This window comes from Echiichthys vipera (genome assembly GCF_963691815.1).
Source record: "Echiichthys vipera genome assembly, chromosome: 4".
Classification (NCBI taxonomy): Eukaryota; Metazoa; Chordata; class Actinopteri; order Perciformes; family Trachinidae; genus Echiichthys; species Echiichthys vipera.
In genome coordinates this window covers 1,368,650-1,382,898 of record NC_139829.1, presented here as the reverse complement: position 1 = coordinate 1,382,898, position 14,249 = coordinate 1,368,650, and the positions used below count along the sequence as shown (strand labels likewise).

Below are 14,249 nucleotides of genomic sequence, written 5' to 3'. Positions count from 1 at the left end.
ATAATTTGGCTGCTCATTCCCTTGGAGGTTTTTTTGAAAGCTTCACCGTTAGCCAGATGTGTCGATTCTGTATGGCAAAACGAGAGGAAATCCAACACAAGGAAGTGAGAACAGGCTCATTCCTACCAAGAACAGAGGAAGATCATGACCAACAAGTCAAGAACGTACAACAGGATCCTTCTTTGGCCCCACAGTTTGGTGTGAAAAGAAGCTGCCCTCTAACTGATAGCTTGGAACACTTTCATGTCGTTGATGGGTACCCACCTGACCTTATGCATGATCTTCTCGAAGGCATTGTTCCAGGTGAATTAGCCTTGTGCTTGAAGGTACTGATATCAAATGGATACTTCTCTCTTGAAACTCTTAATCAGGCCATTAAGCAGTTTCCATATACATTTTCAGACAAAACAAACCAACCTCAGCTTGTCAGAAAAACCTTTTCCACCATGGCAACAATTGGAGGAAATGCACATGAGAATTGGGCACTTCTCAGACTTCTGCCACTGATGATTGGTCATCACATCCCTGAGGGGGATGAAACTTGGGAAGTTTGGATGAACCTAAAAGATGTAGGGGAAATCTCAGTGTCTGCAAGCTTCACAGAGGAGTCTCTGTACTTTTTTGACTGCAAGATTGCAGAGCATAGAGATTTATTTCAGAAAGTGTTCCCAAACGAGAAATTGCGCCCAAAGCACCACTACATCGAGCATTATCCTCAACTGATTAAAAAATTTGGCCCATTATCTGATGTATGGACAATGCGGTTCGAAGGGAAACACAAGTTTTTCAAAGATGTTCTCCGTCACACTCGCAATTTCAAAAACATTTCACTTACATTATCTGTCCGACACCAGAAAATGATAGCATTTCATTTAGATGCTAACTCATTCTTCAAGCCATCTGTTGAAATCAACAAAGTCCAGTCTGTGATGGTTGCTTCATTTCCTGAAAATGTGCAAAACTTTTTCACAGAACTTCATCACAGAAATGGCCAGCAGAGCCAGACAGTCTTGGCAGCACCCTCTGTCTTCATCGATGGCATCAAGTACAGTGCTGACATGGTCATTTCAGTGGGATCTTGCTCTGGCCTACCAGATTTCAGACAAATATCAAAGATTGTAATGATCAATAATGACATCGTGTTTGTCTGCAAACTTCTGGCCTCATGGTATCATGAGCATCTAAGAGTATATGAGCTCAGTCACTTGTCCACCTTCTCTGTCACACGGTTGTCTGAACTGAACGATGTTTTCCCTCTATCCCTTTACAAGATTAGAGGCAGACAGCTCATTACCCTGAAACGATACATACTGTGCTGAGTATTTCAGGTATTTTCAGTATTTTCCTTTTCAGGTTGATGTAAATACTGAATTCTTGAAATCTAATACAAATGTCCTTATTTTTCAGGTTGAGAAGTCATCATGGAAACACAGCGACTTTTGATGAGAGTGGTCGTCAGTGATGACGATATCAGGAAACTGGTTCTAAATGAGAGGCCCAATTCTATTGAGGAGTTAAAAGCACATTTGAAAGAGAAACTCTCTCTGCAGTATGATTTTATATTGCAATATGAAGACAAAGACTTTGATAATGCTCTCTGTAATTTGACACACATCACTGATTTGCCTGAAAAAGCGACACTAAAAGTCATTCCCTTGGTGACTCTAGAGTTATCACCTGTGACATTGCCTGTCACGTCATCGGATGACTGCAGCTCAACAGATACGGATATACTGCCTCCCACTGAAACTCCATTAAGAAGACAATGGCCGGAATTTTTTGATGTTCCTAATTTTTCGGTGGATGTTGAGTACAGGTTGAGACAAGCTGATCTTGCCTTTATGAAAGATGGAACACGTATGTCGCTGTCACGTGATATGAAGCATGACATATTGGAAAAACTCGCAGAGGCCATGTACAGCTTTAAAGCGTACCCTGATGATGATGATTACACCAGTGTGTCCAAATCTCTCATCAGCAAGCATCCAAGCCTTACTGAGCCTGGTCCTCAGCCAGGATACTATGGCTGGAAAAACAGCCTTAAATTTAAGATGGGGAATTATCGAATGAAGCTCAGAAAGGCTGGATGTGAGGATGTCATAGTTAATGGGGGCAAAAGAAGTAAAAACAACCCAGAGGGTGAATCGTCAAGAAAAAACATCAAACGGCCGAAGAGGGGTGAAGCAAACTATCTCCCCAATTTACCCCACAGACAGAATGAAGAAGGCCTTGAAAGTGCCAGAATGGTTCTCGTGGAAGAAATTAAGAAAAAACAACACAATGGCTCTCTCATTTCAAACATGATGGACCAGACATTCTCACTACGCAGGCAAGAGATCGTGAAAAAGGAGCCTGCTGTACAGGACATAGTGGAACGGTGGCCAGCCCTCTTCACAGAGAGACAGGTTAGTTAGTTATAAGTCTTTGTAAATGTTATGCTTTAACATATTGTTTTCAAGTAAAGAACTCTTGCTCTCACAGTGAGGATTTATTGATGCCCCCCCCCCCCCCCCCCCAAAACAACTATCACCCTACTTTTTTGTATTCATTTTTTTTTTTGGTTTTTGCAGAGTTTAGCAGAATTGCAAAAAAACATCTTGAAAGCAGTTTTTTTGAGTCTCTTGACAAGCACACTCCACGCATCATTGAACTCCTGCAGTCAAAAATAGGAGCTTCTGGACAGAAAATTGAAGAATTAATGGACAACTTGGTAAGAAATTATTTAGTACATGTTTTTAAGGAGTCCTTACACTCATCATTTTTATTCTAATTGATGTTTTCTGTCTCTTTCTTATAAGTCATCAGATGTAACTGCAAGACGCTCTGTGGTCCTCAAAGGGCTTCCCATGATCTTTGGTGATGACCCAAACAGGTTCTATAAGACATGTCTTGTAAGTACAAAATACATTATATTCACTTGTAATACAGACCTCAAAGATGCTAAAAGTATTCGCTCACCTGCCTTGACTGGCATATGAGCTTAAATGACATCCCATTCTTAATCCATAGGGTTTAATGTGACGAGAGAGTTACATTAAACCCTATGGATTAAGAATGGGATGTCATTTAAGCTCATATGCCAGTCAAGGCAGGTGAGTGAATACTTCTGGCAATATAGTGTATATGTCCCTACCATTTCTGCTTGTATTCATTGATGTAGGCCTTTCTTTACTGTCTTATCTATCACTTTATTTCGAATTTATTCGAGCTATTGTATTGTAGCTTTCAAGTGTCTCTCCATCACAGATCTTAGTGTATAGTTTATAATGATCGTAGTGTCTAACCATCCAAATACTTCCTGACTACAAATTGTTTTGCTGATTGTTTGTTTCTTTGCAGGAGACAACGAAAGATGAGGCCATAGACAACGTCACAGTTGGTGTATTGACCATCCTGAATGAAGATGATCCTGAGCAGCCCGTTTCTACAGCCATCATCCTCGAGGGAGGTATTGTGATGGACAAAATTAGGGATTTGCCACAGGCAGTTTGCCTCCTATTTGGCCTCACATATGCCTTGAACCTCGATTACCCAAAATGCATTGGAAACACATTCAAATTCTTTCAAAGTGTAATGCTTGGTTTGGGAAACAAAGCCCTCCCCCCTAAACTGCTAACAATAAAAAACATGTTGTTTAAAGAATGAGGAGTCAGATGTAAGGTAGCACTCAGTAATATGAGGGGCCGTACAAGACATTATTTATCCTGGCCCTCTCACACACATACATTCTTCTCTCACATACATACAGTATATTCTCCTTTCACACACATACATTCTCCTTGCACATACTTATATTCTCCTTGCACGCACACACACATTGTCCTCTCACATACATATATTCTCCTTTTACACACATACATTCTCCTTGAACATACATATATTTTCACTCTCGCACACACATACATTCTCCTTTCACGCACATATATTCTCCTCTCACACACATACATTCTCCTTGCACATACTTATATTTTCACTCTCACGCACACATACATTCTCCTTTCACGCACATATATTCTGTGTGAGAGGAGAATATATGTGTGTGTGTGAGAGGAGAATATATGTGTGTGAGAGGAGAATATATGTGTGTGTGTGAGAGGAGAATATATGTGTGTGTGAGAGGAGAATATAGGTGTGTGAGAAGAGAATATATGTGTGTGTGAGAGGAGAATGTAGGTGTGTGCGAGAGGAGAATGTAGGTGTGTGCGAGAGGAGAATATACTGTAGGTGTGTGCGAGAGAAAGTATAGTGATACTTACTGAGGGACAGCTAAAGGAGGATGAGGTGGTGTGTACAAACAGTGATCACTCCTGAGGCACGTATTATGATGAATGCAGGACATGAAACCATCACTACCCTCAGAATATCAGTATTGCATTTGACAGTGGATTATCGATTAAGCTAAATATCCCACGCGCTTCGATGATGTCATTCTGTATAATAATTAGCCATGTGCTTCTGTTTGTGTGAACACTGGACAGATGAAGAGATCTAATTTTGAGGCATTGTCCAGTGTTCAAACAAACAGATCACTGTTTGACTAACAGACTGATAAAATTTAAAACCTTTAGACTAATAGTGTTGTGCCTGGGAGAGACACAACGAGGCTAACGACTTAGCTGTCTGTGAAGCCATGCACAGTAACTTACATTAGCTGCTAAATTATATAACTTCTTCACCTCTAATGCTCATGTCATGTTCACTTAACTTAAAACGGATACAGACATTTTACACACCACCTCATCCTCCTTTAGCTGTCCCTCTGTAAGGTTTTAAATACTTCATAGGTCCAGCGATGCTAAATTAGCCAGGTTAGCCGCGGACAGTGCTGCTGCTGCTGCCAGGCTCAACAGGCTAACATGAAAAATAAACAGTAAAGCATCATAAGAAAGGGAAAAATTTAGAGCTTCCAAGTTTGAAGTGAGCATCAATCAATCCTTGATCTTCATTAAACCTTCTTTGTACTGCCACAGGAAAGCAGTCTGCAGTAATTTTCACACACGTGTCAGTTTTCCAGTTGTGGGGTTCTTTCCATTTAAAATGAAGTGAATTCACTCAGCTTCTCTGTCCTCTGAGGCGGGGGGCTATTCAGCCAACAACAGAGACCTTTCAGTGATTAGCTCTCAGCTTCTACACAAGGCTGGTAAGGCCATCACACGCCAGAGAAAAAATGGCGTCCCTTCACAAAAGTAGTTTTCAGCATAGACATATATGGTTTTCAGGGAGTCCCACCCAGTCCCACCCGAACAGCCAATCACAGCACTTTTCCACTAAACTACTTCCTTTTCCACTATACTACTTCCTTTTCCACTATATTTTCTCTCGCACACACCTATATTCTCCTCTCGCACACACCTACATTCTCCTCTCGCACACACCTACATTCTCCTCTCGCACACACCTACATTCTCCTCTCACACACACATACTGTATATTCTCCTCTCACACACCTATATTCTCCTCTCACACACACATATATTCTCCTCTCACACACACACACATATATTCTCCTCTCACACAGAATATATGTGCGTGAAAGGAGAATGTATGTGTGTGCGAGTGAAAATATATGTATGTGCAAGGAGGATGTATGTGTGTAAAAAGAGAATATATGTATGTGAGAGGAGAATGTGTGTGTGCGTGCAAGGAGAATATAAGTATGTGCAAGGAGAATGTATGTGTGTGAAAGGAGAATATATGTATGTGAGAGAAGAATGTATGTGTGTGAAAGGAGAATATATGTATGTGAGAGGAGAATGTATGTGTGTGAGAGGGCCAGGATAAATAATGTCTTGTACGGCCCCTCATACAGTAACCTTTGTTCTCATTATTGCACAATTGATACTCAGACCTGTTTAGTGCATTTATAATAGTGCTTTCTTGTGATGCAGATGTTAAATGTGTAAAAAGAATTGAAAATGTTGGATGATGTAGCCAGCTAATACAGGACTCCCGCATAAAGTGTGTGTTCAGATACATACTAAATCTGCACTGTTAATGTTTTTTATGATGGAGAAAAGAGGTTTGATGCTTTTATTAAACAACATTTTAAACTGTTTAAGAGAAGTGAAAACATAATCATTTCATTGTTCAATACTCAGACCTGTTCAGTGCTTTTACAATAGTGCCTTCTTGGGATGCAGGTCTTAAATTATGTGTAAAAGGAAATGTGATATGTTGGATATTGTGGCCAGCAAATAATCCATCAAAAATTGTGAGCACTAAATCTGCATACTGTTAATTCTATGCATGTTTGAAATAAATTGAATGCAGATAACATTATTTTCCGCAGTATTTTGTTCTTTCAAATTAAGTGATGATAACAAAGTTATTTTAAGTTCTGTAGACTTAGAATTGACAAGTTTATTTCAGTACAGTAAAGTTACAGTAAATTAGTTATTTTGAGTAAAATACAATCATAACAAGCAAGTTAATCCAAGAGCTGTGAACTCAAAATACCCATGTTTAGTTTAGTATAGTAAACTCATTATAAACAAGTTCTCGCAAGTACTGCACACTTATATTGAATAAGTTACATGTACTTACTTCATCAAGTTAACTTAACTCAGTTAGTTTAAGGCAATAAGTTTGCATATTTTTTTTTAGTAAAGCCAACTTATTATATCTTACAGTGCAGGTTCTCAAATGAGAAGATTTTAACCATAAAACAAAACAAAACAAAATCGATTTTTGACTGAATGGATGATTGAATAAATCAAGCAATTTGAACAACGCTTTGCCCTATGGGGTGTTATATTGAGTCTGCCATTACATAGATGAATCGAGATAATATGCAGATGAGTCAGTTAAGCCATGGCGCAGCCTTTTTTCGCTTTCCAAATATTTTCATGGCGTGATAATCTTTCTCAGTAGTGTTTTCGTTTTGTGTCTTGTCTGTGTGAATGTCAATAAAGTCTGTCCCTTTAACTTCAGTGAAGGAGGAGGGACGTGTGTTATAGTGGTCCGGGGGCGCGTGCACACCCACATTGCTTGACACAGTTGACAGTGTCCGGTGTACAGTGTTCGGTGTACAGTATCAGTACCAGCAGCTGTTCAACCGTCAGGTCTCCCAGCGCAGGTTTGTGTCTGTTTGTTCGATAAATGAAACTTGTGTTCTCGGCTGTCGGTTTTTTTGTATGGCCGACAGACTGTTCCTGTGCAACTTTATCTAGCTTCTGGTAAGATAAAGAACGTGCACCGTGCTCTTCGGGAGCAGGAACAGGATCATTTGTGAATAACACAGACAGTAACGTTAATCATGAGCCCACTGTTGTGCTTTCCGGTTTAACGTTAATGTTTGGTTTCAACCATGAGAACGCTTCCGCCAACATTAGAGATACCAAACAACGCGGGACATCCGTCGACTTTTAGGCTAATGTTGTTGTGTTATGTGTTTTGGTGAAGAAAAGTACAAAATAACAAACATGGATCGACCTTTTCAACGGAATTCCATTGCTCGGCAACAGCCTAGGTCCTTGTTAACTTCCTGTCAGCCCATTCAAATTGATTGCAACATGAAAAAAAAACTTTGACACGTTTAGAATGTTAACATCATCAGAAATGTCTAACCTTATCGTTCGGTAGCGTAGGTTGTAACTAAGTATTTGGTAGTTTGCATAGCTTTAACGTTAAACTGCGTCACGTCTGCCGCCGATTGAAAAAGCCCCGCCAAGCCAGCCGCCGCTTAGTGTCTGTTGCGTGTCTATTAGTGCACTTACGGTCGATCAGTAAGACTTGGCCAAAGTGGATGGGAGAGCAGTTTTTATACCCTGCGCAATGGTAAAACATGAGGGAAATTATAGGTTGCTAATATTTTCAATGGATTCTTGTTCATATTGATCCTGACTATCATTATGGAAAATACAAAGACATTTTACCTTATGGTTTCATAATAGATTAGATTCAAAATCCCTCCTAGTGTCAAAATGCATATGGTTAATTTCCCAATTTTCAAGACTTCAATGATTCCTTAAGAGATTGTTGTCGGCTATCATTGTCTTTGAGCTTCACTGCAGCATTAGCAATTCCCTAAACACACTCTGGGTAGGAACTCACACTCACTCTGTTTATAATTATAGTATTATAATAATGATAGGGATTTGTCCCTTATACATTCTCAGGAGTTTCTCCAGATGTCCCTGGATCAGGGATTTGTTTGCCCAGGTCTGATCCAACATTTACAAAAACTTATTAAAGCTGTTAGCTAAATCCTTCATATTATAAGTTTCTTTGTCCTTATCAATAAATATTTTGGTTAGTTTGTTTTCCCTGGGCCATTTCTGATAATGCCATTATGTATACTTCATATTATTTTTATATTGTTTTTGTTCTAAATCTAATAATTTCTTATAATAATATTTCTTGCTTGCTCTTATAATATGGCATTTTGTAATCTCTTTGTAATCCATGGACATTTAGTATGTATTGGTTTTCTGTTATATTCTTTGATTGGACAGTTTTTATCATAAAGTTACTTAAACAAAGTAATAAATGTTTCATAAGCACTATCAATGTCCCTTTTATGGTATATTATGTCCCTGTTTTGGTCCAGTGTATTTCTCTCCTCAGGTCAACATCCTGTCCTCCATTTTTGGAGTTGGTTACTGTTGCTCTTTATTCCCCAAATTCCTGCCTTTTAAATATGGTTTCAGGACTGGAACAGTGGCTGCAGCCATTTCTGAGAATTACATTTATTCTATAACAGCTTCTATCTCTTGCTCTACTTTTTTTTTTATATACAGCAAACAGTGACTGTGGCAGGTGGGGCATTTTCAGCTACGAACACACATTTGGATAACTTCTGAAATGCCATACTTGACATTGGGGTGTCTACAGACAGATGATTGATTGATAATTTGATTTTAAGGTTCCTCTGTTATTTTCATATCAAAAGAAACATGAAGACATAAAAAAATCTTCAGAATGATTGTTTTACATCAAAAAATTACTATGACTGTTTTAGATTTTCTCTATGTGAAAGAGCAACCATAACTGCAGCATCTCCACCCACATCCAGCGTTTCAGAACATGCATTGTTTTATATTCTCTATGATTTTTAATTTTTATCATTTTATAACTTAACAAATAAGCACAGTGAAAATTGGGGTATTTTCCATGAGCAAAATATCTGCTTCTGAAACAGGGCCCTCGTTGCCCTGAGGAGAAATTGTAGATTTGGTGACGACTCTGCTCTCACTTCTTTGTTTGTTATTGCGCTGGTTTTGCGTCTCCAATCTAATTTAAATACTTATGAGGTCAAATTGGCATTTTTCCAGGGCAGTGATTGGCTTTCACATTATGTCAATCACTTTCTTTCTACAACGGTCTGGTGGTAATTGCAGCGTGGGACTTGAGCGAATATTTATACTGTAAAGTTCATTCATTTACTGAAGACAAAGAAATATGTGCCCAACTTCAACGAAGGGATGAGTAATCCAAGTGACCAGTAAGATGCTAATTGTGCGTGTGTGTGTGTGTGTGTGTGTGGCGCGCCGGCCTCTCTATTACTGTGTTACATCGGTATGAGTGTATACAGTGTCTGAAACAAATTAGGCTACTTTATCCATTAAATCTATTTTTTTCCAGATTCTGCACCTTCGCCACATTTGGCAAGGCTAGTATTTCACTTAACTCAACAAAAATAAGGGTCTTCACTCTTGTAATGACTATTCAATTACACAATAATGTGTGTGATGTTTATATATAATTTGTTATTATGATCCTATTGAAATGTATAAATATAATTTTCAAGACACGGAGAACTTCCAAAAGCCTGGAACAAATAATGAAAAGTGTTGGCAAAACCTGGGACTAATATAAAGGTTTGCAGTTATTTCAATGATGATGGCCTTTGGGGAGATGTCTGCAAAAGCCTGGAAGTGCCCAATACATCAGTGAATCGGCAAAAACTTTATGAGGCCGCTGCACATCTTTGGAAGGTATTTAGTTTAAATTATTAGTATATATATGTTATTTTGGAAATGTTAATATTTGCTACAAATGATAATAGGATAGAGAAATGAAATGAAAATATTGTGACATTTTTATAGGACACCTCAGGGATAAAGAGCAACTAAAAAGGGACAGATGCTGAGGAGAGGGAACACATTGCCTCCTCTGTAAATTCTCTAATGTTACAGTCAAAACATTTTATTATTGTTAACCATGCCATTACTTTTATCGTCGTAGACAATTTGAAGGAATACAAATTATTGTTAGTGGCCACTGTACAGTGAGTCAGACACTATTTGATTATTGATATTTATCTTTGGTTGTACACCAATGTGATACTGAAATGCTTACTTACAGATGTCAGATCCAGTGCTGTCATTGTAAGATATTAGCAGAACAATAAGTAGTAAATTTGCTGTTCATAACATAAAGTTATGTTTTCAGTTCCTTCTACTTCAGATAATTTGACTATTACTAATGTACTGACACTGTGCCATATCAATGTAATGTTAATTTACGGTGACCTGAATGCTCTTGTATCTGATTGCATTATATATAAGTTGTTAGGCTATAAATTAAAATGATTTTCTGTGCCAAAAGGATGACCATGATGTTGGAGACACTCATCTGTCTCCACCTTTAGAACAAGAGGATGAATTTTCATCTTCATTTGAAAAGGTATTCTTACTTTTCCTTTTTCTATTAAGTGATGTTGTACTTGCATTTATTTCAAGTGTCTTCTCACTTTTTGAGACTCCACGTGGCAGTGATGATGAAATCATGAGTAATCTTTAATACAAATCAATCTAGCCCATAAAAATTAGGTAATTGTAATTTTAAAACAAAAAGGTTAAAATATCTAGTCTTATGTTTTCAATGTCAATGGTGTACTTTAAAAAATAATAACGATACTATTTTCAAGGCTATTCTTGGGGTGATTCAGCATGATATGAAACAGCTTGCTCTTGTTTAGTAATATATAGTGGCAAAATATTAAAATAAGGGTCCTCATTTAACCTTTTTAATTTCATATCACAAAGACTTTTCATATTAACTCTGAAAATGTACTGTGTTCCAGGATATTGACAAGGAATTCAACCTGGCGGAATCTGCTTACCTGTCAACAGAGAGCAGTGAGGCAAGATCATTTTTTCACCTGTAGTGTGCCATAGCAGCCATGTTTCTTTTTTCTTGATAAAAAAGAATGGCAACACCTGAGGAAATCTCAGAGAGGGAAATGTTTTCAAGGGTTACAGTAGACAAATGTGATAGCCAGTGGAATAAGGTCAGTTCACCCATACTGCAGCTTTGGTTTTAAACGGCACACATTAAAAACCCGCGGTCATAAATAAGCGCACCCATCTTCAAATGTAATCGATACTGTCGGTCTGAAGATTGCCCTATTTCTGTTACTGTGGAAGTCATAGATGAGGTCACCCTGAAGGCAGATGTGGTATTTACAGGAGATGAGGTGTGCCACAGTACCACTGAACTCAAAAGAAGGCCAGTCCGTGCAGATGCGCATTCATCAATTGGAGAAACCCTTGAAACGAAGTTACCAAGAAGCCTTTTTTTTGGACTCTGTGCAGAAAATTCCTGAGATGGTGATAGATTCAGGCTGCAGGGATGAAGCACCAACAAAAGAGGTCCTAAGGAACATTGCATGGACCTAAAGAAAACTAAAAAGACCTCACTCCAACAAACTTTTAACTCTCCAAGTATTACTGACCAAAAAACAGGAACAGACAATGAAGTCCTGCAGAGGGTTATGATGCACCCAGAAGGAATGATGCTGTGGTCAAAAAAGACGCTGTCAGTTTTTTACCTAAGATGCAAGGAAGACATTGTTTATCTGTATGCAACAGGAAGTATAGTTAAAAAAGAGAGTGGCAAAAGTCCACCATACTATGTGTATGAATTAGTTGTGTGGAATCCTTACAAGGGGGCATCTCCTCTTCCTGTTGCAACATACCTGACCACAGCATCTGTCACCTACTTTCTGCAGGCTTTCCAAACTGATCTGATGAAGTTATTTGGGAAAAGGGCATTGAAGAGGCCATTGATGATCATTTGTGATGACTCTTTAGTGCTTCTGAAGTCCCTTTCTTTTACATTCTGCAGATTAAGAGCGTACTCACACTGTCCTCCCGGACCGAGACCCGGACTTTAGGGTACTTGTCTCAAAGCACTACAGCAACCTCCAAGTCCTTATGCAGCAAATGGGAACATTTGCAGTTGAGGAAGAAAAAATGGTTGCTGAGTACTACAAGGTAATTCACAAAATTCTACTTCTTCTCATAATGCACACTGTTGACTGCATGGATTTCATGCACAATAATTACCTTGGTGTTTACATTAGTATATTTAATTAGAATTGTATGAAATTGCAGAAATTGTATTTGTCTTTAGAGCTTACACAGATTTCATTTACTTTTTTCAGTGTGATGTTACTGCCACACCTATCCAGGGCACATCTTGACCATGATGGTGAAGAAAACAATTATCATGCACCAAAGTTTATTGCCTGGTTGGCTAAATACTTCCTGCCGCATGCCACTCTGTGGTCTGGTCTGATGCTAGGTAGTTTTTACAAGTTTTGTTTTAAAAGTATAGTAATTTATAAAAACAACATATTAACAATAAATTCAATGTCATTGTTGTCTTTTACGTTCTTATTATATTTACAGGGGATATTGGTCGTCATAGTACAGGCCCAGCATACCAGCATTTCAGCAAGATCCACAAAGAAGTCAGTCAGTCCAATAAACAGGTAAATAAAGTTAAACATTTTGTTTATCAATAGCTGCAATTTTGTATAATGATTTTTTCTTAAAATGACTGCAAAAATATTGAAAAATAAAAAATAATTTTCAGAACTTTACACAAGACAACCGGACTCAACCGACCTCAAGAGAATAAGATTCCAGAAAAGGCGACTCACACATCTTGATGATTTTGTGCAGACATACCAAAAAATGCATGATGCACTGATTATTGAATACCAAGACAGAGAAAGAACCTGAAAGAGTATTTTTTGTTTTTGTAATTGTGCCAGATCATACATTTCATTTCATTCATCGATCATCATCACATATGTGTATCTTGTATGTCCTCTAGTGGGAGCAGTGGAAGAAGAAAAGTCAGGGGCGTAAAGGAGTATACGTCTCCCCACTAGTGAAGAGTCTCCCATTCAAAGATGTGAGAAGCAAGGTACCCTTTTAGGTTTTAATAATACCCATTATCTTATTAAAATGTAAAATAATTTGCTGAATGTGTGTGTATAAGTTTTTTAATTATTATTATTTATATATTTTTTTGGTCTGTTGTTTTTGGTCAGAAGAAGTCTCCAAAGGCTGCCACAAATGAACCAAAAAAAAACCCCGAAGCTGTGATCTCAACACAGGTTGTTTTTTAAAATATCATTCATGAATAACCATCCTGTGGGCCCACCAGTCGCAGGAGGAACCACTTGCATCGGGTTCGCTGCTCTACGGGTGGCAGTGAAGGTGAGGGGCCTCGACGGACCAGAAACGGGCAGTAGAAGCTGGCTCTGGGGACGTGGAATGTCACCTCTCTGTCGGGGAAGGAGCCGGAGCTTGTGCGGGGGCTGGAGCGCTACCAGATAGATCTGGTGGGGCTTACCTCCACATACAGTCTTGGTTCTGGAACCGTACTCCTGGATAGGGGTTGGACCCTATTCTTCTCTGGAGTTGCCCAGGGTGTGAGGCGCCGGGCGGGTGTGGGGATACTCACAAACCCCCGGCTGAGCACCGCGGTGTTGGAGTTCACTCCGGTGGACGAGAGGGTCGCCTCCTTACGCCTGCGGGTGGTAGGGGGGGGAAACTCTGACATTGTTTGTGCATATGCACCGAACAGCAGTTCAGAGTATTCTGCTTTCTTGGAGACCCTGAATGGAGTCCTGCATGGGGCTCCAGTAGGGGACTCCATAGTTCTGCTGGGAAACTTCAACGCCCACGTGGGCAATGATGGAGACACCTGGAGAGGCGTGATTGGGAGGAACGGCCTCCCTGATCTAAATCCGGGTGGTCGTCAGTTATTAGACTTCTGTGCTAGTCATGGATTGTCTATAACTAACACCATGTTCGAACATAAGGATGCTCATAAGTGTACGTGGTACCAGAGCACCCTAGGCCAAAGGTCGATGATCGATTTTGTGATCGTATCATCTGATCTGAGGCCGTATGTTTTTGACACTCGAGTGAAGAGAGGGGCAGAGCTGTCAACTGATCACCATCTGGTGATGAGTTGGGTCAGAGGACGGGGGAAGATTCTGGACGGAC

General features: G+C 39.2%; 1 protein-coding gene and 1 long non-coding RNA gene across 4 annotated transcripts in view; both read left to right on the top strand.

Moving 5' to 3' along the window:
* Positions 1-7,001: 7,001 nt before the first annotated feature.
* ppm1f (protein phosphatase, Mg2+/Mn2+ dependent, 1F) overlaps positions 7,002-14,249 on the top strand; it is a 61,531-nt gene continuing 54,283 nt past the window's right edge. For all 3 annotated transcript variants that reach the window (XM_083912410.1, XM_083912409.1, XM_083912408.1), the window contains exon 1: positions 7,002-7,075. The gene's annotated coding sequence lies outside the window, so the exon portion shown is untranslated. The remainder of the gene's footprint in view (positions 7,076-14,249) is intronic.
* LOC310946301 lies at positions 12,395-13,718 on the top strand. The gene is made up of 4 exons (XR_014593185.1): positions 12,395-12,528; positions 12,636-12,718; positions 12,823-13,158; positions 13,286-13,718. It is a non-coding gene; the product is annotated as an uncharacterized lncRNA (long non-coding RNA).